This window comes from Excalfactoria chinensis, chromosome 3 (assembly GCF_039878825.1).
Source record: "Excalfactoria chinensis isolate bCotChi1 chromosome 3, bCotChi1.hap2, whole genome shotgun sequence".
Classification (NCBI taxonomy): domain Eukaryota; kingdom Metazoa; phylum Chordata; class Aves; order Galliformes; family Phasianidae; genus Excalfactoria; species Excalfactoria chinensis.
Genome location: NC_092827.1, coordinates 39579934 through 39607126, shown reverse-complemented (window position 1 = coordinate 39607126; position 27193 = coordinate 39579934). Strand labels below are relative to the sequence as shown.

General features: G+C 38.3%; 1 long non-coding RNA gene across 1 annotated transcript in view; it reads left to right on the top strand.

Annotated features, from left to right (window-relative positions):
• LOC140250385 (uncharacterized) overlaps positions 1-26753 on the top strand; it is a 35272-nt gene extending 8519 nt beyond the window's left edge. The window contains exons 3-4 of the long non-coding RNA XR_011903157.1: positions 19369-19519; positions 26688-26753. This is a non-coding gene — a long non-coding RNA (uncharacterized lncRNA). The remainder of the gene's footprint in view (positions 1-19368; positions 19520-26687) is intronic.
• Positions 26754-27193: the final 440 nt, after the last annotated feature.

Here is a 27193-nt window from a genome sequence, read left to right as displayed (position 1 = left end):
ATTTTATATGTGGTTATAAACCAAATGAAAGTTTTCAGATTTCTGCCACAAATTCCAGCTTGTTGTTTCTGCTCAGCTCCCCTCTCTACTGCTAGAATAATTAAGAAATAGTGGTAGAGGTTGCTGTTTTGGCTGTAGTGTGTTCCCTTGCCTCAGCTGCAGACTAAACATAGAACTGTCATTTGTCCTTTGAGACATTCACTTCCAAGCCCAAGTTTACCTGCATTGCAGGAAGAAGCCAGTGGAAGTGATGCTGTCAACTCTGCAGGCTGAAGTCAAGCCCTTTGTCATTTGCCATCCCACAGCTGCCCCCTACCAATGGATTTTTTTTCTTTTCAGAGCCTCTCCTCTCCTTGGCTTCCCCCAGCTCTCCAGATGCCTTTGCCCTACCTGGCAATTTTACTTTCCTCCTTCCTTGTAGGAGTTCAGCCATCTCTGTGGCACTTGGGTCCCTCAAGTGCCTTAAGGTGAACTGAGGGCTTGTGATATTCATGATCTGTAAATTTCACTGTGCAAACAAAACTATAAATCCCCAGTGCATGGGTAGGGTTGGCACATTTCAGAATGAAGCAGCTTCAGTTCCTGAGTTACCTACTGAAAAAGCAGCACAGACTCTCCATTCTGCAGGCTCTTTCATCTTCTGAGAGTGAACTATGGACCTGGAGTATTTTATTCTGGCATCCACAGAATTTACAATACCTGTTTTGAAGCAGAATTCCTGATAAGACGTATTGAGAAAACAAGGAAATAAAAGTAGACAAGATACTTAGTTTAGGCATTTTTCTTCACAGGGTATGGAACTGATACATTTTCTGGCTCTCAGAATAGCACTATTATCCTTTTACCAAACTTTAGAACAGAAAAAAGCTAAAGCCCATCTAGGTCAATCCCCTCTAAATCTTCAGGCATTATGGGATTATTTTTAAAATATGCAAATTGAAACAAATAGTTTCAAAAGTATTAGAAGTTTAGCAGAAAGCATTAGAGGAGAGCTTTTGAGAAGCTTGTGCTTCAAATATAGCTGCGCTGGCCCTTGCTACCCATTTGTTCTTTATGAAACCAGGTGCAGTCAGGCTACTATGTTAAAGGCTGGATAGTTATAGGGTAAAATTTGACCAAGAACCTACACAGAAGATTCCACGTTATTACAAAATAACCACTAGACACTCATTTCTGTCTTCTACACTGCAATCTTCTTGCAATGCTACAAATTATATAGTAATTACAATGGAATAACATGGTATTTTCAACCATTAATACTCTGCAATTTGAAATAGCAAATGACTGGCCATGTTCTACCCCAATGTCAGTGGGTTTCTAGGTCTAGATCAGTTTGTTTGGACTGCATATTAACAAGAAAAATTTGATGCAGTGGCTTAAATATGGTCAAATGCAAGAACTGCAAAGGAAAGTCATTCTGTGTATGCTTTGGTGTTTTCCCAGATTTCTTTTCAACATACCTGCAAAGGTTACAACTAGATATTGCCTTTATAGCCTCATCTCAATGTCTGATGTGAAAATACATATTTTCTTTCTTTAACATATATTTAAGGGTTTCCTATTTGTTTATTTATTTATTTATTTACTTTTCATTTTGAATTTGTTGTAGATGCCCCATCCTTGGAAACAATCAAGGTCAGGCTAGAAGGAGCTCTGGGCATCTTGATCTACCTTTAGATGCCCCTGTTCATTGCAGGGAAGTTGGACTAGAAGACCTTTAATTGTCCCTTCTAATTCAAATGACTCTGTGATCCTGTAATTCTATGATTACTCTTGTTTGTTTGATTGTTTCTTTTTAAGGTACTCACATTGGTACATTAGAAAACAGCATCATGAGTTCTTCTAAATTCATTCCCTGTCCTTCAAAATGGCTGATGCTCCTTTCCAGGCAGTCCTGAACAGGGGATGTCTATGGAAGAGATCCTTGCCCCTTCTACACTGACCCCTTTCCTTTACTTCTTCCTTGCTGTCTTTTACTTGCTTTTTAACTTCTGGGAAGTCTGCCTTCAGCTTTTTGCCCCTATGTCTTCAGCATAAGAGAAATTTCTAAACAGAGGCTGGAAAATGTCAATGAAGAACAAGACTTTATTCACTTTGTGGTGATGCCACACAGGGAGCTGAAGAAGGTATATACCCCTCATTTGACATCAGGCAAGCTCACACAGTGAATGTTTTACTTCTGGTGTTTTTTCCCATGTCCTCCACTTGACCTTGTCTTCTCGCTAGTGCCGATTGAGAGCTGATGCACAGCCACAGGTAAGCCTTTGGAAAGGTGTGGGATGCCATGTTTGAATCAGGTCAAGTGCATAGCAGATTGAATAAATAAAGGCAGCCAGGTGTGCAGCAGGTGCTGGAGTACAGTTTGAGGCATAGCAATGCTCCAGAGCCTGTGCATTGGTATTGATACTGGCACAGTCACTGTGGTGTAACTATAGATGTGACAAATACCTCCAGACAGTCTTGTGTGCCTTTAGCATTTTGATAAGATGGAGGCTATTTTTTTTTTTTTTCTTAAGGTATGACAATCACTGATTTTTTCCCCATAATACTGTACCTGGATACAAGTAACTTCTATCATGATTGTGTTGCATTTTGGCTTGGATATCTGAAAATAAAGCAGAGTCATTACTCTCTCTGATAGCTTCACAGCTGCAGTCAATCCTCTCTCTGAAGGACTATAAACTGTTAAGTACTGCTCACAAAGAGCAAGGTGTAGAGAAAACACTGATGAAAGCATAGGTTATTAAGAAGCATTTAGATATATCTGATAAGATCTAGTTTTGCTTTCCATGCCAGCTACGCACAATTAAACAGATTAAATTAGGCTACACTGAGCTCTGGGCTGCCACATCAAACTGCTTCTGATACCCAAGCTGCTTGTTTAAAGTTAGCTCACAAATCTCTACATCCTATTGTAGTTTTTAGTCTGCAGTGCATTCCCATAGACTGATAACATTGTTCCTGTGAATAAAACTACAAGCAATCCCTGCTCTTCACTGCAATATGATTAGAAAGCGCTTAAGCTGTGCACACAAGAGGAGAACGCTGGTTGGCATTACTAGCTGGCTCAGTGAGGGGCTTCACTGAAGCCATGTGATCATGTCCAGGAGGCAGTCAGTCCAAAATGCTAGATGAATGAATGTGAAGTGTTTCTGTGAAAACGTAAAAATGCCTTGATATTTAAATTTCTGTGTGACAGAGCTAAGCTTTGACAATGTAATCTCCGTGAGAGATTTGTTCTGCCATGATTATTTGCCCTATCTGCATCAGGCTGGTGCTTGATGCATTTGTGCAGTCTGGGGAGCTCCCCAGGGTGAGTGGGTCGGGTTGGATAAAAGGCTGCTCCAGGTGGCTTGGTGATGCACCTTTTCAGAGTCTGGGAACAGCCAAGGATCCCATGCTGGGATGTGAGATCCAGCTGTTGCAATGTGCTTTCCATAACAGGCCCATGCAAACTCTAAAGTACACAATGCAGTACCTTTTCCTTCACTCATCTGGGATGATCCATAGACCCTAAGCTCTCAGGACTTCCCTCTTTAGCCTTCCGCTTTCTCAGCAGAACAGCATGTTTGCTCCTCAGTTCACTCATATCTTTCTAACTAGCCCCAATGTTTGGAATACAGATGGAGTTGATTTAATTTGGGCAGATTCCAAATGGTATGTTCCACTCCTTATCTCTGCTATTTGTGAAGGTACATTCTAAAAACCTCTGGAATATCTTCAATCAGTAATGAAAGAGTTGAAAGTATGCAGTCAAAAGAACATATAAAAATAGCATGATGATATATACAGATATATACAACTAATATACACACACATAAATATATTCACATTATTCCAGTCCCATGACATTTTTTTGCCCTGTTCTGGTTTCAGACAAAGCAAGGAAGACACATGCAAAGAAGAAAATGAGAGACCTGCAAAAGATGCAGAATGTATATTATCAAAACAAATATGTATTGGGCACGTTGGTGTTTGAGTATGTTCTTGTCAATTTTGCTAAAAGTGTCCAGTTCTCTGAGCACTTGTCTTCCCAGAGGGATGGCTACCTGATGTGTTGATGACAGCTGAGCATCTGCTATGACTTGTTATTTTGGATAATCTGGGCCCCTGATCCCCAGGTATCCCTTCAGGATACCAACCCTTCCCAAGGAGTTGGGGAAAAGTTCGCATTTGGACTGGTCTTGGTTGTCTGAATCCTAATTATCACCTTTTTTTGTTTGGTGTTTGTTGGAGTTCTGCTGTGGTAACAGACATCCAGATAAAAATGAGAGCTTCATACATTTTGAAAGGGAGTGACTTCAATCATTGATGAAGGAACAATATTCTGAGTAGGTTTTAAAACCTTCTAAGGTCAAGCCTGGATTTCTATCCTTCTCTCCTCCTCATTTATTTATTTATTTATTAGATGCGTTTACAGCTGAATTTTTGATACTATGAGGTAGCTTCAAGGCTAGAAGACACTGAAAAATAGCACCACTTTAATGTTCTAACAGCTCTAAAGGCTTTCTAAACGCATTTCTTTTTTTCCTGTAAAGATTTATGGTGTGCCCAGAACATGAGTTGCTGTTGCTTCACATGACTTGGTAAAGCTGAAAATATATGTAATTTAAATGACAAACAGGAGAAATAAAAAAAATAAGGCCATTTTTTTTTTCTCTCTCTATGTGTGTGTGTGTATATATATATATATATGCATACATATATATATATATATATATTTCCCCCCCCAAGTTGGATACAGTAATTAAAGCTTTTGGATAAATTATTCACCCTGGATGTTAAATGGGTGATACTAGCTAAGAGCACAACCGCTGTTGTCAAATGGTAATTTAGAAGCTTCTCTTATCATAGCAGATATTGAAGTTAGTCTGAAAGGAATATTTTCCTCATCCTGCTTAGAGTTTGCTAGAGAAATACAGACTTTGGATATGCTGCATTGTTTCTGCCTTCTAATTTCAGCCTGTAGCAGCATCCTCTGTGGATGTGTATAAATATTATCTGGAATAGATGTTAAGTATGCATTAATATTTGTTAATTCATACCATTTTGTGGTATTATCTCTTGCAATTAATTGAGACGTGTTTCAATCTAAGTCAATTCCCAAAAACAAAAAATAATTGAGGGTACTTAAAAACTATTTGAAAGTAGATCATCAGGCTCTTCAGTTAATTAGGAAAAAAAAATCAAAGAGATGATGCTGCATGCGTTGCAGAATCACAAATAACGAACCAAATAAGCTCAAATCAACAAAAAGCTAATAAGAAATCTCATAATTACCTATGATGTACTCTTGAAACACAAGAGGAGCACAAATTATCTTCTAATTCGAAAACTGGAAATGAAACAGAGGAAGATATTTGAGTATTCCTGTATGCATCTCCAACAGCAGCATTGCTGATGCGAGGCCAAACCAACGTGTCTCATAAAAATATAAATATCTGTTGGATAAAAAAACAACAACACAACAAAACATTTTTCTCCTGCACAAAAATTGAGCTGACCAGATTGGCATTCAATTAGAGACTATGTATATGTTGCTTTTTGCACGTAGACATATATGAAGGGGAATGCAGATGTGTCGGGTCTGATGGCAAAGCATTAATTTTGTTGAATGCCAGAACTCACAGCATTTTCAAGAATTTTAGGTTTTTTTCTGCTAAGATTAAAATCTGCGGCCATCTATGTGTAGAACAATGGAAGGAGTACAGTCTGAGAGAGAACAAGCCTGGCAAAGCTTTTTGGGAATAAGCAGCGATCACCTGCATTTTAACAAACAGTCTGCTCATAAAAAATCTCTCTCATTTTTATTTGGCTGGTTAACAGCAATACATCAAGAGGCAATAGCTGTAAAACCCCAAATACAAAATGCAGATCTAGCTCCTATCTGAATGTCCTATCCAATACAATAGCAAGTGAGGAAATAATATTCCTGTTGAAGCGTGAGGATAGCAAGGAGAGAAGTACCTTCACTTCATTATATTAGCAACGGTGCACCCCATTGCCTGTAAAGATTTCCACTGTTGTTAAGCATCCCTGTTTCTGAAAACCTTATCAGAAACGATCTCTTGGATTCAGAAAAACATGCCAGGCAGTGAAATTAATTATATACGTATGTTATTTTTTTTTTTTTTTTTTTTTTTTTTCACTCACTGTTCTCTAATAGACAGCATTTTTGGAGCAGAAGAAAGATGTTATTGTTTCCATGGCAACAATATCCACCACTCTCCTTTCTGTCACAAAGCACAGATTCTGAGCATATTTAGGGAAACTGAAATGTGGGTAACTCAGACTGGTAAAACCAAGTGCAGTAAATTTTCATCTACATAAATATTTGTTTTCAGACTTGTATCCATTGGCTTTGGAAATTTTCAAGGTCAGGGTATTTGTTTACCGTGTTGATGGAGTTCCCATTAAATACTCTGTGCTGCTCACGAGAAGCCTCATCTAAACGTGTCTTGAATGTTGCTGATACCACCCTAAAATAATTGAAATAATTAAAATGGAAAGCAGCATTACGCAGCATCTTTCTGAATGGCAAAGCGTGCAGCTATAGCACAGGAGGATTTAAGAAAAGGGCTATATATGCAGCACACAGGAATAAATGCTGCATAGCTCAAGTTGTTAATTTATAAGAGGCTTGAGGGTCTCTCTCTTTGCTGGGCATGCTAACTCTGCAGTCAGAGTTCAGCACAGAAAACCATTGAACAGATCTGTTTGGGCTCTGCTTTCTTCTTTTCAATTCATTCTCAGTGCAAACCTCTCGGCTACAGACTCAACCTCTTTCTTGTCTACTGGAGTTGTTTCTCTTTGAATAAATTTTTTGCACTCATCAGGCTAGAATTCTGAGTCTGTGCTTCAGACATATTTATTTATAGAAATTGAAAAGGTTTTAACATGAGAAGCCAAGGCCTGTGCTAGAATATGCACAGTGGTAGGACTTGGCACTATAAACCTGTGTATAGATATCAAGCTTCAGCTTCAAAACAGAATTGAATTGTTTATATTGAAGTCATTTTCACCTGGAGCAAATAAAACCACACCAGTATTGTCAAATTTAAAATATCACTTACAGGAAATGTTGTTCTCTGATGACATTTTCTGATTGAAAAAGCGCATACAGAAAATACACTGGTAGTTCTTGCAACACCGATGAGTAGGCTTGGATACACAAACCACAAAATACTGAAAGGGCCAGGGCTTCAGACACTGGCTCTGTGTTGTCAGCCTCCAACCTGGAATGTGTCTGGGATAGTGTGCACTCACTGTGCCCTCACCTCAGTGCCCCAGCATTGACAGGGCACTGTCATGGGGCATGATAAGCTTGATCAATGTGGCTGTAGGTGCAAGAGGATAAGGGAAACCTGTGCTTGTGATCAGATGTGGTCCTGCGGGCTTTGAGGTGTTGCAAATCTTGAAGGGTACTGCTGCAGCTGGGCTAACTACATGGATACACAGCAGCAGCTAATGGGAGAGACAGAGATTTTCTCTCCTCTGATCAGCACTAAGAGTGATTTTCACTTTGTGTGTTGTTATACAGAAGACATTTTAGTTTCCATCTCCATCACTGATTTCTAATTAACAACTGTCTAAGGATGCTACAGTGCTGGCTCAGACTAGATAACAGATCATCTGAACTGAAGTAAGGATAGAAAACTGTGCTGTTGCAGGAGGGACCCAGAACCAGCAGCTTTCTTCTACAGGCAGCTGCTCTGCATGCTGAGGGCCCAGGGATGTCTCTGGCATTGGACACAGGGGGAAGCCATTCACTCTTAAGGACAACTATGTTTTTTTGCATGTGTAGCTCTTGACATTGGGCTATTAATGGATCTTCTGTAATAAAACTCTTCTTAACTGTTGTCAGGGTTGGAATCCTTGACAGGGTTTGCCTTTGTTACCACAAAAGCTGTGTTTTACCTTGGGGTACTCAGTATTTCAGCTAGCCTGAATAAAAATACAGAGAAAGCAATCCAGAAGGTAACTTTGCTGTGTTTTTACCTTAGAATAATTAAATATATGCTAGCCAGCTTCAGGCACAAAAGGAAGCATTGCCAGCAGGATGTTTGAGGCCTTGCTTGCCTTCTCTTTTCAGCACCTGAAAATGGAAGAAGCCCTGCTTGTTCTTCTTGCTGCAGTTCTTCACCAGCATCTCTTTTCCAATATTTTTGCTTAGTGCTGCAAGTGAATTAGTGAGGAAAAAAAAGCAACATGATGGATGCAAAAACTTCACCATCGAGTGGAGGCATTGAATGAAGAATTACGAGTGGATTTTATCTCAAGGCATAATACCCCCTGAAAAATGGGGGTTTGTAATGGAAAGGCTATTGCTGACACAACCTTAACTTGAACATTGCCAGCGGTCACACTATCACTTTGTACAGCAATTTAATGGCTATCTTTTCGTCTTGCCTGTGGGAATGCAGCCAGTTGAGGTGATTGGGTTTGCACACTATAAAACAGCTCAACCTTGGAATGCACTGATGTAAAAGCACTCGTTCTTCATTAGCCAAATTTGAAATAATGATCTGAAAATAGAGGCATGTGACTTGCATGTTCTATTTACACTGGAGCTGAGTTCGTATAACCGTCACCTCACCTCCTGATTTTAATGGACTTAATGAACAGTTAAAGTGTCTCAGGCACTCCATGATGGGCTACTGCGATGTCTGTTACTACCTGAGACAGGCATTTTGTGGTCTTTGGAAACCCATGTGCAGTGGAGCCACGCCTGCAGAAACAACTGCCTTTTATAGTTCAGGCAGAACACCTCAGCTTGCTTTATTTCAGTGATCCATCCAATCCAAACAACCATTTTCTTTTGAGAATCAGTAAGTGAATAATAATCTTTTTTTTTTTTTTTTTTTTTTTTTTTTTTTTTTTTTTTGTTACTGATTGTCTGCCTGGTCTAAAATCATCAGGAGCTGGAGTTTCAAGTATATAGGCAATACAGGTAGTTTCAAGAGTGTTTTTCTCTCCATGTGTAAAAAGAAAATTTCATTGGGCCTATCAGTTTGTGTATCATAGTCTGTAAATATATCCCTCAGGGACCCCCTGCTCCCATCTCCGTAAGTGTTGCAACATGAGATATGTGACTTTGAATGACAAAGGCTGGCAAGGTTGCACACCCACTATGAGAAGCCAGCACTGATCTGATTTTCCTTTTCTTTCATTCAGCAAGAATCATGGTGTGGTATAAGTCTGAAGAACCATATTTAAATGTGACAATAATAATAAAAATAATATAAAAACAAAACAATGTATTTTTTAATGCCAATCAAGTGGAAATTTAACTGTATTTCTGCAAATGCAGCTTTTAAAGAAACTCTTCTCTTAATTATGAAAATCCTCGTGAACCTTTCAGTCCACAGTGAGCTATGTAGCTGTTTTTCATGATTGAGACAATTTGAGTTATCTTGGAAATCTTGAACTGCCTTCTGTTTGATGCACAGAAGACTTAGCTGCAGTTCTGCTCAGGGTCAATTGTTCCTTAAACTTCTTTTAGATTCTACTCAACATGACAAGCAAATCAATCTTTTCAGTTCAGGAGCTGCTGAAACTCAACGTTTTATAAAGCACTAGCATGACAGTATGAACTGAGTAGATGCCTTTCAGGTCTGCTCAGTGTCACTTTACTGGGATTTCTGAAAGTGCAGAGTAGTAATCTGTATGAGATTGCTAAACATACATAACCAAATCAAGTCAAATAATAAAATATCTTTTTAATAATGGTATATTTATGCTCTAGGCTCTCTTCATCTTTCTCTTCCTTCTCCCTCTGCCTCCCCCATTTGTGTATACATATACACACAAAAGTGTAAGTACTATCATATGACTATGTATGCTACTGGACATAATGATTAGATTTTTATATGGTGAGCAGGTTTGTGTGAGAACATGTGATCAATAATTATTTCCAATTGGATGACTGGAAATATATATTTTTTTTATTAGATTTTTTCAAAGAATAGCATCTGATGGTGACATAAATTTATAACCCTGTCTAGTGCACGAGCGTTTCATCAACTGTCTGTCATTAATACAGAAATCTCTTCTTGGTGAAACAACTTATCATATTTTTACAAAGGATGTAACTGGGTTATTTTTTCCATATTTATCCCTTTCGATACTCTCGATAAAGTGGTGAGTAAAGTTTTGCTTCATTAAGAATCCTGATTTTACAGTGACTGTTTAAGTTTCAAGTATAGTTTTTTTTGAGTGGGGTGGTGTATAATGAGATATCAAAACATTTATATTTAATGTGTGTAGATTTGTTCACTCATCAAGGAAAGAAAATCTGGTTTTTATGAAAATTGCACACTTTCAGAACATCTCAAGTTGTTTACAGAGAGCACCCTGTTTATTAAACAGTATTCTGAGGGACTGCACATTTTGTTTCCACATGTAGTTGGCCAAATGTTATGGCTGGTTGTGAACTTCTTCTACGTATATGAAAAGTAGTGAAATTCATGCCCTCTGTAGATCTTCCTTGTGAAGATCTGTGCATTTGGCAAATCTGTCCTAAAAGTTTTGAACATTATTTGAAATAATTTTGAATTGAGATGTTCTGGTATTTGATATAGACAGGAAATAAACAATCCTGTAAATTTCCAGTTTTGGGCTGGAGCAAAATGTCTGAGATCCTTTCCTCTGATCTTCCTCTCCTCACTCCAACGAGCACCTGTGATTTACTACTTGGTTTTGGTATTTTTGGATGGCTTCTTACCCTTGTTTTCTCTGTTTTTATGGGCTAGCGTCAAGTGACCCATCCTCATTCCTCCTCTATTTCTGTCCTTCCAACTGGCAAAGGTAATATTTCACAAGAGAAAAATACCTGTCTTGATGTCTGTGTTCTCTAGACTTAAATATTTTGAGAAAGATATCATGGGAGTTACAGGTAGTGACTTCCCTTGTATTTCTGCAGAGCATAAATAAAGCAAAAATCCCTTTCAAAAGAGTGATCACTTTAGTTTGGAAAGTTTATATATTTTCCATGTTTTTCCAGTGAGAATATTTTATTTCACATTGGTGAATGTAGAGTACTGCACATTCTGTACGACGAGTTCTGCATGACTTTCAGTTTGTAAACATTTTTCTCATCAGAAATTGCATCATCTGAAATTTCATCTATGAAATTCATCTATGAAATTCAGACTTTTTTTTCCCCCTCCTTGGTAGCCTTTCAATCAATTAAAATTTCGACTACCTTTTATTTAATGTATGATTGAAATTCAGATTAGCTGATTTTACAGTAGCTTGCAACCAAAGTCACATGAGATATTCAGTCTTGTCACAGTTTACTCCATTTTTATTTTTGTTTGCTTGTTTTGAATTTACAGTTTTACTGGAATTTTATGAAAAAGAATAAATATTAACAGGTAACACATATAATTAAAATGCAGTGTTTCCTATATTATACCTTTTCATAGTGTAATGGGAAGCTAGTACTCATCAGGAGTAATTCAACACCTGCCAGAAATGGGTATTAATGAACATAGTAGATCTCCAAGAATACTTTTCTATGTGATTATAATCAGTAAATATATAACAAAATTCCTAAAAAGATCTCACTCCTGGTTTCAGTTTAAAGTTTTTTTGAGGATCATCAGAATTTTCTTAAAATCAATAATATACTGTTTTTGCAATTTATTTATTCAACTGGGAAACGGACAAAGCACGCCTATTGCTGAATCTTCAAACTTGGACAGCAGTATTCTCAGACCATTAAACTTTGTGATACAGTATAAGACAGAGGAAAAATTAATTCTTCTTCCACAGGGTCTAAGTGGCAACATAATTTTTTTTTATATCTCTTTCTTGTGCTATAGACTGTAAGAAGGATAGAAAATAAGCTAATGACAATGATTTTGGGAAGAAAGATGCAATCCTGAAATTATAATGTTAGTATTGCAGTTTAACAAATTTATTTCAGGTATTGAACATTGCAGATGATTAATTTACAGGTGTTTTTTTTTTTTTTTTTTTTTTTTTTTTTCCTCCCCATAAGAAGGTTATTGGTAAAGGTGAAGGGACTGTAACATAATACTTAACACAAAAACTTTTGAATGCCCTTAGCTTTTAGTAGTTACATATTCTCAGCTTATCTTTATCCATATGCTTATAATTTCCTATAAATTTGTCAGACTCAATAATTCAACTCCCAAAGATACTTAGACTCAGCCTGTGTTTAAATAGTTATATCTGAACAGGGCTTCGACCTAATGCTTTACAGAGAGGTCATCAGGAGGTTTTGGATCAGTTTCTGTTATAAAATTCTGTTTTTATACTTCCATTAATTCCTGTAACATTCACCTTTACGATGTAGCTTTACATGCTTGAGAAAGTATTTGGATTCAGCAGAATCCTTTCAGCTGCCTTTGGATTACAAAGAAGCCTATTTAAATACATGAAGTAAATCATACTTCTTTTTTTCCTTTTTTCTTTTTTTGTCCAGAAAGGAGGAATGGGAAATGTTTCAAACCAAAGCAAGTTTTACACTTTAAATTGTTCATGTACAATAGGCTCATAATGAGCAGCTGAATCAATCTGAAAAGATTTAAGGAAGTGTTCACGTCATCCAGTCTTTGGAAGCGGATATGATCAGCCTATTATCCAGACTCTTCCTATTGTCAGATTCTCCAGAGAGCTCTGATTTACGTGGTCTGAGTCACCTCTGGGGGAAAAAAAAAACAACAAAAAAACCCACAACTGTTTCTCTCTATGTTGCCCATTGCAAGGTCATAGAGAGAATAATTGTTTAAATTAGATGGCTGAAGCTAGATAGTATGAATATCCTCTTTCAACACATGGCAGAGATATTTTCTGTCTTTGTAACTGTGCTCAAATACGTGCATAGAGTGGAATGGGTCATCTGTTCCCAAGATTTCATGAAGATCTTGTAGCATGCCAGAATTATGTGGAAGACCCCAAGCTTAGTGTTTGTAATGGACTGGTTTTAATAATATGCTCTACTGATATTGCAGTTTAAAGATGTTGCTCATGTATATGTACTAATATATTTACAAAGTAAATGTGTGTCTTTGTTCTTGAGGAGTGCCCATCAGGGCTGGGCTAGCCAGTGAAACAGAGGAGCTCAACGTTTCTTCCTCTATCATGTTGCCTGTGGTTGCAGAGCTCAGTTGGCATCCTGTGGTGGAGAAGCACCTCTGCAGCCATCTCTTTATTTTGAGGGTTTATGTAACTCTTGTATGACACTATTATTATTTTGTCCTCATTAGACAATATCCAGTGTTTCCTCACCATTGGACTGGCATGATGCTTGTCATGAGTCACTCAGATCAGGACAAACACATGGCCACGTTAGTAAGAATTTAGCTGTTGGGCTCAATTTGAGCTAGGGAAACATGAAAAGCAAGCAAGATTCAGTACTATTACTCAAAGATTGTGTATGTAATATTATTGTAGGCAACAATTAATACGTCAAGTAATCTAAACTGCAATTTCTAATATGAGGTAATAAATCTTGATTGAAATAATTACTGGTTTTCATCTTGCACTGTTGCTATACTTTCGAACTATTTTCTTCAGAAATATTTGATTCTTGTTTGTTGTTATGTGTGGAGACATGCTGATTTTCAAACAAATGTAAACTGCAATTTAAACCTACACAAAGCTACTCCTCAGCATCTCATTGTGTCATTAAAATGTCAAATGACATTTCTTGTTTATTGTCTGATACTATTATTATTCTGTGTGTCAAACCGCTTTTGATGGAGATGGAAATTTTATTAAGTTGAAGTTCCATTTAATTGCAGAAAATGCATCTTCTAATGCCTTTTATTAATGAAATAAAATTATTTTAAATAGTCTAGTGACATTTTAAAATTAAAACATTTTGTATTTTGAAATGATTTGTTACTCAGAAAGCATTCATTGTAGCTAGTGAACTGAATGTGTTTATGTGCTTATGCTTACAGTCTCCTGAAGACTTTGAAATAATTAGCTTTTAGTCTTCTGTGGCTTGTTTTAGTTTGTAGATTGGATGAGGAAGAGAAACTCTCATTTTTCAGTCCTACTCGATTTCTATAGTTTGAATGAACTAAATACTGTAGAAAACTGTTAAACCGGAATAAAGAGAAAAAAAATAAAAAAATCTTCCAGCACATGAGAGGGAGCTGCTAAAATAGTTTAACACCTCAGATTAGAGTTATAAAACTTCAGGGTTTTAGCCATGATATCACCTGATGCCCTCCCATCATTTTCCTGGTTTCACTGGCTGTAAAAATGTAGTCACAAGAACTCTTCTATGCACACGCTGCTTTTAAGACATTAAAAATATTTTTATGACATTTTAAGAGTGATCATCATTTTAAATTATTCTTGAGATGTTACAATTGCCTTTTAATAATATTCTCCTCAATTTTAATACCTAGGTAGTGCCTGAATGTGTCCAAACTCATAACAATTTTCTTTTTCTTTTCTTCTTCAGAGAGTATAAATCAAACTTGTATAACTAACTTACAGGGTAGATCTTGTGCTGAGAATGTTAGAAAAGCAATGCAAAGAGATAAAAGCAATTTTGCCATGATAGTCTAAGGTACAAACCCAACTCCTCAGGCACATAATTGAAATTGATTTCATGTGAAATCAATTGAACAGAATGGATTCCTATTGAAATCAAGGAGACTACAGAGAAGAGTAAGAATTAACTGCCTGAGGCAGAGTGTTCAGTCTTGTGCAAATAGTTCCTAACCACACAAATAAAAAAACTGCATCAGGAAAATGTGTCCATGTATCCTTTTCTTTTCTGAATGCTGAAATTTCTATAGAGGATATATGTATATATATATATGCACATATATATTTGATAAACAGACTAAAAAGCAGGGTCTTAAATGCAGCTACAGATTCAAAAAAAGCAAGGCAAGGTACTCAATGTTTCTCCTTATCAGTATGAGTGCCTAACTTCGTTTTTCTAAAGATTACACAGAATATAATGAATACACCATAAAGGTGTGTAAGTAGTTCCCAGACCAGCTGGAGTAATGCCTCCCACGCTGTGTATGTGTGTGTAAACCTGTCATAGTTAATTATCATCTTAACTCTTCCAGTGCAAGCTGAAGGGTGCAGTGGCAGCGTACCACTAGGTGTTGCTGTAAGACAGCATCTAATAAAGAAGAACCTGAAAAACCCTGCCGTCTCTGATATTTGCATCAATTGCCTCAATTCTCTTTTAAAATAATTCACAGATTAAATCTAAAGCCTTTAAAAAAGTTCCAGAAAGAAAGTGGGAAAAAATATCTTGGGTTGCTATTAAAACATTCAGTTTCAGAGCTACTGCATTTCTGGGAACAGAATACGAATAAGAATGCTATTTTATCAGAACACTTTAGTTTTCAAGACTGTTTTATTTAATTCTTGAAGTGCTTTTTGTTAAGTAAATTCCCATCCTTTAAAAAAAAGCAGAGTGTAAATTCCTTAATCTTTCTGTTCCCAGATCTGAGGCTCATGACTACTTCAGGTCAATGTTTAAATGAGTTTGCTGGTCTTGGCTGAAATATCATGGCTGCTTCATGGTATTTAGTTCAGTTTATCTTGGCTTACGGACACTGAGAAGTTAAATAAAAGAAATGGTAATTAGGTCAATATGGAAATAAATCTGCAGAGCTGTTAGAAGATGCTTGCACAGTGTATACTGAAGCAGGTGTAGTTTTAGTTTAGGCTTGCAGTATTTCACTTGCAGAAACAAATAGATTAATAAAAGAGCAGGAAAAACCTTTGAAAAGTAAAGAATTTGCTCTTATGGGAATCAGTGAAGGTTGATACCAAGGTCCTTAGTATGATAATTCAGAATGGGATATGTATGCAGAGAAGAATTTTGCAGGGTAGCAGGCTCAAGTAGGAGGAGAGCAGATGACACAGCCAAGTGTACTACCTGGAGTGAATTTTCCACTTTGCTTTGGCCCCACTGAACAGTTCTGTGTATGCTCATCTTTAAGTAGTCACACTGGTTCAATTTTCAGAATTTTCTCTCTTACGCTTAATTCACCATAATGAACAACAGAAGGATACGATCAAAATAAGGTTTTTTTTGTTTTTTTTTTTCTCTCCTGAAAAATTGCTACTGGCTCATTGATTTAAGTGGACATCGAGAGGTCATTAACACTGTGAGATGGATTTCTGACTTGTTTTAAAAAGCAGTGTGGGTATTAAACGAGTAAGGTCTTTGCTGATCATTTTATTTTTGCATTTGAAGATGTTGTATTCTCCTACTTATGCTCTACAGGAAATGTTTGAAATTAGTTCTCATTAGTTCTTTTATAATATACTCCTCTGCAGATTTGCAGATTGCAGCTTGACCTCATTATATCACCAGAATCCACTGAAACTTTAAACCAAACGTTTTCAAATATGAGTTTTTTAAAAGAATCTCAGAAAAACAGCATAAAAGTAGAATTCTGTTGAAGACTTTTTTTTTTTTTTTTTTTTTTTAATCACTTTTGTCCATAAGTAACATTATAAAATTGTTTTTATTTTACAGAAGTTTTTCAATCCTTCTTTTTCTTCCTTGTGATATAGGGACATGCTCACACATGTGCACATACACGCTCACATACCATGTTAGAAACTAATAAAGATGTCAACCGCTGTGCTCTGTTATGAGCTGCGACACGTAGCATAAAGCACCCTGCCTTTTCCTGATACTGTCATTTTCTGTAAGTGCAAGCTTCACTTCGGGTTTTATTAGCCAATGCATCAGAACTCTGCACCCAGAAAGAGATTTAATAAAGTCAATTAATTAGGCTGCCCTTTTAGGCAGTGAGGGAGCAGGAGTACAGGAGCTATCTAGAACCACAGTCCTGCACAACATTCAGTACTCTTCCTCAGATAATGTTTTTATAATAACAGAGATTCTCAGCTCCCTTATAACAGATTCTCAGCTACTTGCTGGGCTCTGGCAGCAGGGATTAGTTTAGGTAGTGCACCGAACAGCTGGACTTCTTGTTGTGGGCATGCTGCCGTATCTGTGTGCCTCCTGAGCCTGCTGCCAGCCCCGTGGTGTGCAGAAGGAGATGGATGAGGGCTCCCCGCCAGCAAACTCAACCCAGAGAAAGCCATGGCCCATTTTCCAGAGGAGTGGTAAAAACCACCAAAGAGACTGCTCCATCTGCACAGCTATTACATATCAAAGCCAGTGTCAGCATTTTCAGTGAGTATATAAATCTACTGTATTTGAGATTTGTATCTAACTGGTAAAAATAGGCTTTCCTTCTTTTGGGCTATGTATGTGAGATTGCTTTCTTGTTCTGTGTTCAGTAATGGCTTCATTCTTTACAGGCAAAATGTGTGTATTGCTGATGTTCCAAAGAATAGATGGTCCTGGGCCACCTTTGGGGAATTCTCTAAAGAGAAGAATTAGAAACCAACATCTCATGCTGGGTGTTGAAGCACTTTGTTGCTTCAGCACTTGCGTGCTGAGAGTGCTGGACCTGGAGGAGTCCTTGTATGTGTGTCAGCACAACAGACTTTGAGCAGCTTTGAGTTGTCAGCATGGTGGTTCAATTATATTCAGTCTTAAAAGCCTTCACTGTGAATGTACAAACTGGAGTTTGCATTATAATTGTCCTGTCAGTGTCTGCTGCTCATGGGGAGGAAGTCCGTGCCCTTGGAGCTTCATTGCATGAACAAGCTTGCAGCTTTGCTTCCATGAACAATTTCCTCCTTTCACTGCACTGGGAGCAACCTTCTTTTTGGAAATATGACTTGAGAATGAGGACAGGCAGTGGTGCTGATATAGAGATGGTGTGCACCCTACCCAGTCTCTGCTCTGCTTTCCTGTGTACAAAAAGAAGAGGCGAGATGAGAATAAGACCCTTCAGCTCTTTGGTAAATCTGCACTTCTGTGTAATGAGACGGGTTTGGTGTGGTCTTGGAAGGCAGATGTTGAGCTGGGGAGGACATAATGTGTTCAGAGAGCAGAGAACAGAACCTGCTCAGGTCCCCTGATGGTTCTGCCATAATGTTCTGCATGAGGTCTGGCTTGGATGTGCCTTCCTGAAACCACATCAGGAAATAGCTGCCAGGCAAGGGTGGGGCATAGGCACCATGTTACCGTATTTTGTCATTGGCAAGGCCTAATTCTAAAGGTGATTTTCAACAGTGCCAATATCAGAAATTCAGCTGCATAATTATGGTAAGAATTTACGTTTACTTTTGTGTTTTAAGAATAGTTTGGTGGCATAAGCACAAAGCTGAATTGGAGATGAGGTGGTTCCCTTCACTGATCTGCCCTCCCAAGGGTCTGTGTGGCCTTAGTGGGACAGGTGTCAACTCAGAGGCTCTGTAATACATCCATGGCATTTCCTGAGATACAACTGAAGACACAGCTGATATTGTCTGAGACTATGCATAAATGGAACTAGAGAATCAGAGTAATTTCCTTTGTAGTACTTTAAGAACTAATAGAAACTTAGTTGTTGTTACTGGTTTCTATCATATGCAAGAAGTTATTTTGTGCTGTAGGTGCTCATTAGTCACAAAGTAGGATTGGTGAAAATAAATAAAGTCTAACTAAAGTAAATCCTTCTTATTTTATATTGATAGTCAAATAACCATCTGACAACACTTCTTGATCACTGCTAATGTGAATCAGCTCCAAACCATAGCAGAAAATGGAAGTTTCTCTTCAAGTCCTTTGGATCTGCATTGCAGAAGTCTAAAATCAGCTTGCAAATATGCTGTATTGCTGTGTGCTGCAACCCATAGTTCAGTTTATAATGATGCATTTCCTACGTGTCTCTATGATTTCTAACTGCATAGGGAATACCAAATTTTGAATGCATCCTTAGCCCTGACTTTACTGGCATAGTTGATTTTTATTGTGGTTGCAAAGCAGATTTAATAACAATAAAAGAAAACCTATTTGCTTTACAGTGGATGCTTTCTTCACATTCTTCTTTATTGGTACTAGAACACCCTGAAGTTTAAGTTAAAGTAAAAATAGCAAAATAAATAAGCTGGGGGCATTTGGAGGGGAACAGTAGCTGTGTCTTAGTCTGAATACCTTTATTGCTACAGAGCTTTAGTGTAGAGCAGCCTCAGACAGAAAGCATTTTAACCAGCCTGAACAATGCATCTCAGGCAGGGAGAACCTGGGAAGAGCACAACAGATGGATTAAGTAGGAGTGCAATAAATATGCATTTAGTTATTTATTATGGAATAAATTATGTATTGACACAAGAAATTACACTGTAATTTTCTGTTTGAAATGTTATAGAAGTAAATGGGATTCTGTCTAAAGGGTAGTGCAGAGCGTTGGTCTTACATTTCTGCCGTGACATTTAACTCATTAGCATGCAGGTGCATTCCATGGGCTTCATGCAATAACCGTCTTCTTTCTTTGTTTACAGATAATCCAGCAAGTTTGCAGGCCGAATGGCTCTCTGAACGTGAGCCCACAAAGCACTGAATGAAGCAGTGTGATGCTCCAGGAGGTTCCAGTGCAGTCAGCCAGAAGGTGGCTTTAACAGTGATGTTAGAAACAAAAGATGGCTTGAAATGGTTTGTAACTGACTATCCTGATAATTAATTGTAGGTAATGTTGCAGTCACTTATGCTTCTTCCTTTTCCTCAAAATAAACTCTTGTTTTCAGCCACTGATCCGTGGCTAATAGCAGTTAGCGCAATGCATCTGAGCTCCGGGCTTGCTCCATGTAATGAATTATTCTGCTTCACAGGGGCTCCTCTACTGAGAGCTGCAGGCATGTGGGAGCTCTTGGGGCCATGCTTTGGGACTGAATGCAGCTGGAGGATCTCCGGCCTCTGCCACTCAGTGCAGCTGTCTGCTTGCTAGCAGTGCCAGGGCCAGAGGCAGGGCCTGCAGCTTCACAAGGGTCTAGGCTCAGGTCTGGTACTGGCATGTAGCTCAGATAGTGATGATATGTATGTGCCTCATACATCCTTTGGCTAGATAGGTGTGATGTCCTTGCTTTATGATTTTGTTGAGAGGGAGGGATCAAATGACCACTGACAGTGAGGCATTCACCTTATGTAAAAGAAGTGCCTAAGACATGTCTGAAAATGTCCTCTTTTTGTACCTGGCACTGATTATTAACCAGCTTGCCTAAGTAACTGTTTGTAACTGGTGGAAGCTTGGTGAGGCAGTTCTACTTGCTGCATCTGCCTCCTGTCATCTCTTCAGACAGACTGTTGTCTGCCATGACAAGCATCACTATATGTCTAATACGGAAAACCATCACTGCAGATACAACACCTACAAACATATGTAATAAAAAGAATAGATACGAAGTCACATAGAGATACTGACCAGTGTTTAGTAGCCTGACTATGTCACCCTACTTCCATATAGAAAATCTCCGGATATTAACCCAGGATGTGTTATTCAGTCTGGCTCAGACACAAAATCATGCTTTGGCAGCTTAACAAGCTGCTGTGTGCCTACTGAGCAGCTCTTATTATCCCTGTGCTGATCTCCTCCTCATCTTATCTATGCTCATGTGGAAGGTGTGCACACAAATGGATGCCTCAAACTGATACATCACAGCCTGCTAAGCCATGGTTATCATGTTCTATAGGGCACTCACAGACTCATACCTGATCTTTTTTACTTGTGTTTCATGCTGACACCAGGGATTTATTAAAATCTGCTTTGCAGCTATAAAGACTTTTGCTAAATATGTAATAAGCATCTGTGTGTGGTGTATAAGAAATTGGACAGAATGGCTATTAGGAAAAAAGTTTAGCATCTGTTCGGTGAGTTTTCATGCATGATTTGTTAGGTAAAGGTTATCAGAAAAGTCAATACAAGTGTGCTCAGAAAACATAACATCAATTAAACCTCTTGACAGGTGCATTATAAAGCAGCAGAAGAACATTCAAAGCTGCCCAGGAAAATTCAGTTGCTCCTGAGGGTAGAAATGCCTTGTCATCCTCCCGGGCTGCTTTATGAACCTGCTGGTCCACTAGGCTGAAAGCCATTGCTCTGCTCCCAGATGGTGTGAGCTGCATTTGGAGAGGCAAGCAGCATCTCTCATCTCTCTGGTGTGCCAGTCTGGCAGTCTTTGAAAGCAGGTGAACGAGCATTGTTTTAGAAGAGGATATTTACGCTCACAATAAATACCAGCTTGAGACTAATGGAAACTCAGGTCCTTAGCTTACCCATGGAATTTGAGCATTGTGGGTGCTGGCAGTATACAGAGCACCCACACAGATATTTTTCAGAGAAAACACAGGAACCTTGGGTTCATGAGTTGGGTTTCCAGCTGCTATGTCTGAAGAGGCCACAGTACTCTCTCATTTTATTATGCTCCTAGCTCCTGTTGCCAGCCCCCTTTCTTGTTCACAAACATAGGACCCTACAGCTCACTGTTCCTGGTCTCTAGACCAAGCCCACAGGGATCCTGCCTTTGATGGTTCAGGGTTTTCAGATCACCTCCTGAGGCCAATGTGGTTAGAAACAAGATAAACATGTAGACTGCATCAGGTTGAAAAATATAACCACAATGTGCTTTTTCACATGAATGATGCACATGTATCTGAAAACAGCCCATGTGTGTGTGGTTCTGGGTTCCCGCCATCCATTTCTGACTTTGATCCCCAAATAGGAATTCTTCTCCCTCCCTATAGTGCTGCATGTTTTATATTTTTTACTCTTGGTCTTTTCTTTACCTGCTTTAATATGACCAACGAGATCCTTTTATATGAACGTCACAAACTTTCATCAAGTATATTGAGTTTGATCTGCAAAACTATCAAAAACCCACAGCAAAAAAAGAGCAGAGCTGAAAATTTGGATTACTTTGAGCTTGAGTTATCCTGGGGTGCTCCATTCAAAGATGTGTCCCACTGTCATCCCTACTATGCCATACTATGCTATACTAAAGCCTTTCCTCTCTCCTTTGTTATTACTCTGAAATAATCTGAAAGCAAAAGAAGGGAATGAATCAATCTACACATTGGAACTGGGATTCATAAATGATACTCCAGCAGATTCTTCCAAATGTTGCAGCTGTATTTCAAGCCATTAAGTTGCCAGTGAAAAGATTTGTGTTCCTTCCTTTTCAATCCCTTGATGAATTCAATTGCCAGATGTAAAAGTTTTTAATTAGATATTTAGAAATCTTTATAAACTGTTGGGATTACTGAGCAGAAACCCAGAACTGTGAAGGCCATAAGGTCTGCTCAGAAAGGAAAATCTTTATAAATAAGCATGCACTGAAAGAAAGAGCAAAATAACCACTACCCCAAGCTATGAATCAATGTTATTCTGAGAGGTTAAGGCCCTGAATCAGCAGTGCCTTTAAAAATATCCGTATCTTTAAGTGACCCCATTGACTTCAGTTATATACATATGGGTCATGAGTTTGCTCAATTGGGATTTCCTTTTATGAGCTGAATAAATACATTTTTTTATTTGAGGTATAAAAATCATTCATGGAGTCTGGAATTGTGGCCTCTACACAGTATGAGAACACAGTGTCTGAAAAATGTAAAATCGAAGTAGAGAAAGTTAGAATGGGAGAAAGTTAGTAATACTAGTCCCATTTATCAGTGTGAAAAACTGAGGCTCAAGAACCCAATGGTTTATTTAGGGCCATATTAACAGTATATTTCAAAGCAAAAAAATGTCCCAATTTCCCAGGTCCTGCCCTTTGTATATTAATCTTCTGGTGTAATTCAGAGGAATTTCCACTCATCCTCTCTCCTCCTTTAGACCTCTTGCTAACATCTGAACAAGTGACAGAGACAGAAAAGTGAGCTAATCTTACTGGGGATCAGGAAACACACAAGCACTTTTGCAAAAGTAATGTGTTCTATTTTATTATTTTGGTCCACAACGTCAGAGGCAGATGTTGGTGGCATGGCAGTAGAGGCTGAACCTTCCCAACAATATTCCATTACAGTTTCTGGCCATGCAACAAATGGAAGCAGAGGTGCAGTCTGACAAACTGATGTCTGACATGGAAGCATGTATGGTATGAAACTGAAATCCTCCATGATAAAAAAATGGCACCCACTGACAGTCATTGCTGAATGTTTATAGAGACGAAACAAAGGATGTTGGCACAATGAGGCAATGGGCGGTGCATTTCAGTGGGGCAGCACTGATGTTGATGGTAGCCATGCACAGCTGTCACACAATGAAATGAGTGTTTTGATCAGCTCATCTGCTCAAATCAGTGGATTATGACCTGGGATTTATGTATGGAGCTGAATACTGGAAACAATGGTGGCAACATCAGAATACTACAAAGTTAGTGGGTCCCACAAATACTCACAGAGGAACAGCTGATTGGGATCTATTGTACCAATATGAGGCTGACAGTTTCCTGGATTGCATCATTATCAGTGACAAGACATGGTATCATGACTGCGAGCCAGCTTCAAACAACAGTCCATGGAGTGTTGACATGTGAATTGCCCATTGGAGAAAAGGTTCGAGATACAGCCCTCAATGTGCATTGTTGTTTGGGATAGTAAATGTGATCCTTCTGGATTTCCTGGAACCCAGACAAACGTTCAGCTCTGATTGCTACATCATTACTCTGAAAGGCTCAAATTTCCAAGTCAGAGCAGAGAAGAAGAGAACCTTTCTCTTGCAACACGATAATGCCAGGCTCAGCACCAGTTTGAAGACCATTTCAGAGCACACTGCCAATGTTGGCTGGACTGTCCAACCACACCCACTGTATAGCGCAGATTTGGCACATTCTGACTTCCATCTGGTAAATGAAAGATGGTCTGTGTGGGCAAAATCTTCCTAGAAATGATGCTGACAAAGCAGTTGTGAAACAGTGGGTCATTTCTTTTGGTATCAAAAGAGTGTATCATGCAGGGTTGACTGCTAGCAAAAATGCACAGCTAATTGTGGTGATTGTGCTGAAAAATGTTTTGTTGAGAATTTTCTCCATCAAACAGTGCTGTTGTGCTCTTTGTATCTGTTGTAGTTTCCATGGGAATCAATAGAAGGCATTACTTTCAGAGTGAACTAAGTATCTTCTTGCTTTAAAGATTTTTTTTTTTTTTACACTTGAGTGTTGTGCTGGTGAAGTGAGTATTTTTGCCTAATAATCTCTGAATCTCTGTACAAATTTTCAAAAAAGAAAAAAAAAATGTTTTGTTTTGTTTGTTTGTTTTTACTTATTCTTTCCGATAGTTTTAGCTGATACTATTTTTCTGACCAAGCACATCAGCAAGTCTATTGCAGCTCATTTCATAGAACAGGAGCACAAACAATAGGAAGCAGGCTCACTGAGCCTTGAGTAATTAAATACGAGTAGAACAATGCTAATAAAGAGAAAGAAAACACTGGATAAGTTTTCTGAAAAGGAAAGAGGTATAATTACTTCAGCCCAAGGGCAGCAATAACACAGACATTGACAAAATATAAGGATTTTATGTGCTTATTGACTTAGCCGTTCACCAAAAAAAGTCATTATCTTAGCAAATGCCACATTACACGATAATAATCAAGTTACTGTACTATACCTATGAGGTACAAAGCACCTTTTACTGAAAATCAAAGGCACTTTTCTGAACAATTAAGAGAAGAATTTTATTGTTGTGTGGTGATATGGCCACATATTTTACTTTCTGCTTTTCTAACATTTAGAGGCATTTCTCGCTCTGTTTATTTTATTACAAAATGCTCTGAGGTGCTTCTGCTGACTTTTAGTGAAGTAGCTGCAGAGTTAGTATAGAAGCTCCTAGCATGCCCAACTGAGGCACATCTGACCACCTCAGCTGTGAATGATAAGCTTGCAGTGTGAAATGACTGAAAAAGATAAAGGTAAGCTTATCTGTAAACCTTAACTCTCCCTTTTTCCATCTATCTGTACTGCCAGTAAGGTGTCTGTTGAACTAATGATAGGGATCCTCCATCTTAAGACCAAGGGGATTACCAGGCCGTGGAAGAAGAAACTGATGAATGCTGACAGGGTATTGAAATTTGTACTCCTTGTGGGTGATGACCGTAACATTGACTAGAGGGGCAGGGACAGACACAATGTCTTTAGATAAGCAGCCCTAGTCCCATTTTTGTTGTCTATAACTGGACACTAATCATTCAAAACCTTTCCCTTAAAGTGAATGGTAAAGGCAGCTAGTCCTGTTTCAAAAAATACAGATGTCACAGTCATGGGGAAGATACCCTGCTTAGTGTAGAGTCAATCAGCCTTACTTTTCCTTCTCCACTTCTGCTTTTGTATTTTTGTGTGACAAATGAAATTGGAATAATTTAACTGAGGATTAGTTTGTTTTTGCTCTCTGTGTACAAGGTCTGGCTCCATCTCTAAAGCATAGAAGCTGGGAAGGGACCTTCCTAGTCACTAGTATGCAGTGGAACCTGAAAAAATCATCCAGATTCAGAGCATTATCTTAATTTGGAGAACTGATATTTCTTCAGTCCTTTTGCATTGATATCTTTGTCCTAATGACTATAATAATCTCCATCTTAATTAGATTAGGAGGAAAAAAAAAGAAAAAAAAAAAAAAAAGAACTACCCAAACCATTCTTTGAAAACTGTGGAAAAAGAAAACAAAACAGCTGCAGGTGTAAAAGGCTTATGTATTAATCTCCTACCAGAGCATGAGAGCATGAATTGTGGGTATCTGGGGCAGACTGCTTCAGCATTGGAAAGCCTATGAGGTGTTTTAAATCTGTTCCTGGATTTTAAACACCTTACATGTACTATTTTACCCAAGAGTGCAGGGCATAAGAAAATAACATTACTTTGGTTCTGTAATTTCCAATATAAATCAGCTGCAAAATTTGAAGCAGATCTGTTTGTTGATGTACGTTTATTTTCCTGCTGACATGGTATGGTATGATAAGAAATCATAATCCCTATGCTTCTTGGGATGACCGATGTGATCGGGCTTTCTGACTTTACTACATGAATGTAATTTTTATGGGTGCGTATTATTTTGGATATAGTGGTACTAATTAGTATGCAGTATGACATTTATCTTTTTTTGTGACAAATGTCCTTCTTTCCACAAGAATTGTTGAGACGAGGAGCAGGCAGGAAGCAAATTTTTCTTCTGTATCAAGTTTTACATCTGCTGTATCTATGGATAACAGCTTCTGAGAGGAACTGCTGAGTGTGACACAGTACAGCTGGTAGAGTTAAGAGTGGAAAGTCAGTCTGAGCACACACTGTAATGGATTTGACCTCGAAGAGCACTACAAAGAGAAATTGCAGATAACCATCTGAACTGACTTGAGAAGCCTGTAGCCCTAACTCCCTGGATGCCAAGAAAAAAAGAGAAAGACTAAGTAGATTGGAGTGAACAATCAGAAATACAGGAGTGAATAAATGCTTAATATTTGAAGTGCTGACAGTGCAAGATAACATAGAAGACCGGTACATTTTCCTACTTGATTTCAGTCATATTATGAGAGTAAAAGTTCTTAAAAGACAGCATTGTAAAAGTAAAATGTATACCGAATAGAAGTGAGTTGTGAAAGTAATATTGGAACAATTAAGACATGCAGTTGAATAAATTCTAAACGCCCTTCCAATTACTTGTTAAAAATGGGAAGGAGAAAGGAGAAATTACTGACATGCAGAGTAAGAGTTGCATTCTCCTGATTTGGTATTTTAAATTCTTAATCAGCATGGATCAGAAATTCTGATAGAAACATATAAGAGCATGAAACAGGTATATGCTTCTCTGCTTCTCACAATGTGGGCTTTCCAATTCACAGGAAACAGCTGAATGCTTGTATGTGATTTTGGTCAGAAGAAATTTCCCTGTGAGCTTCAAAACAGGTGAGAAGGGAGGGTCTTCTTCGTCTCTCTTCCCTGTGAGAAGGGAGGGTTTTAAGAGGTCTAGGTGCGCAGAAATGAAAGAATGTGAAAGCACAACTATTTGATTTACTGATTGATATATAAGGGCAAATATCTGGAAGTGATTTCATTGGTTTAATGTTCCTAAAGTGGGTTTGGCAGTGCAAAAAATCACCGTGTTATACTGCTTGTGATCTGAAATGAGGGGATAAGACTGAGAGAAAGTGGATGATAAGAGAGTCAAAAGGACTTCTGTGCTTGTCCCAGGAAACACTAGAGTAGAACTGGGAACAGAGCTGTGCTTAAATTATATCCACTGCTTCTTTTGAGGTTTGGGCTTTCCACTCGGTTATTCTACATATTATATTTATTAGCAGAAGTAGGGATTAGAAGGAGCTTTGAGGATTCTCTGGGACTGGAGACT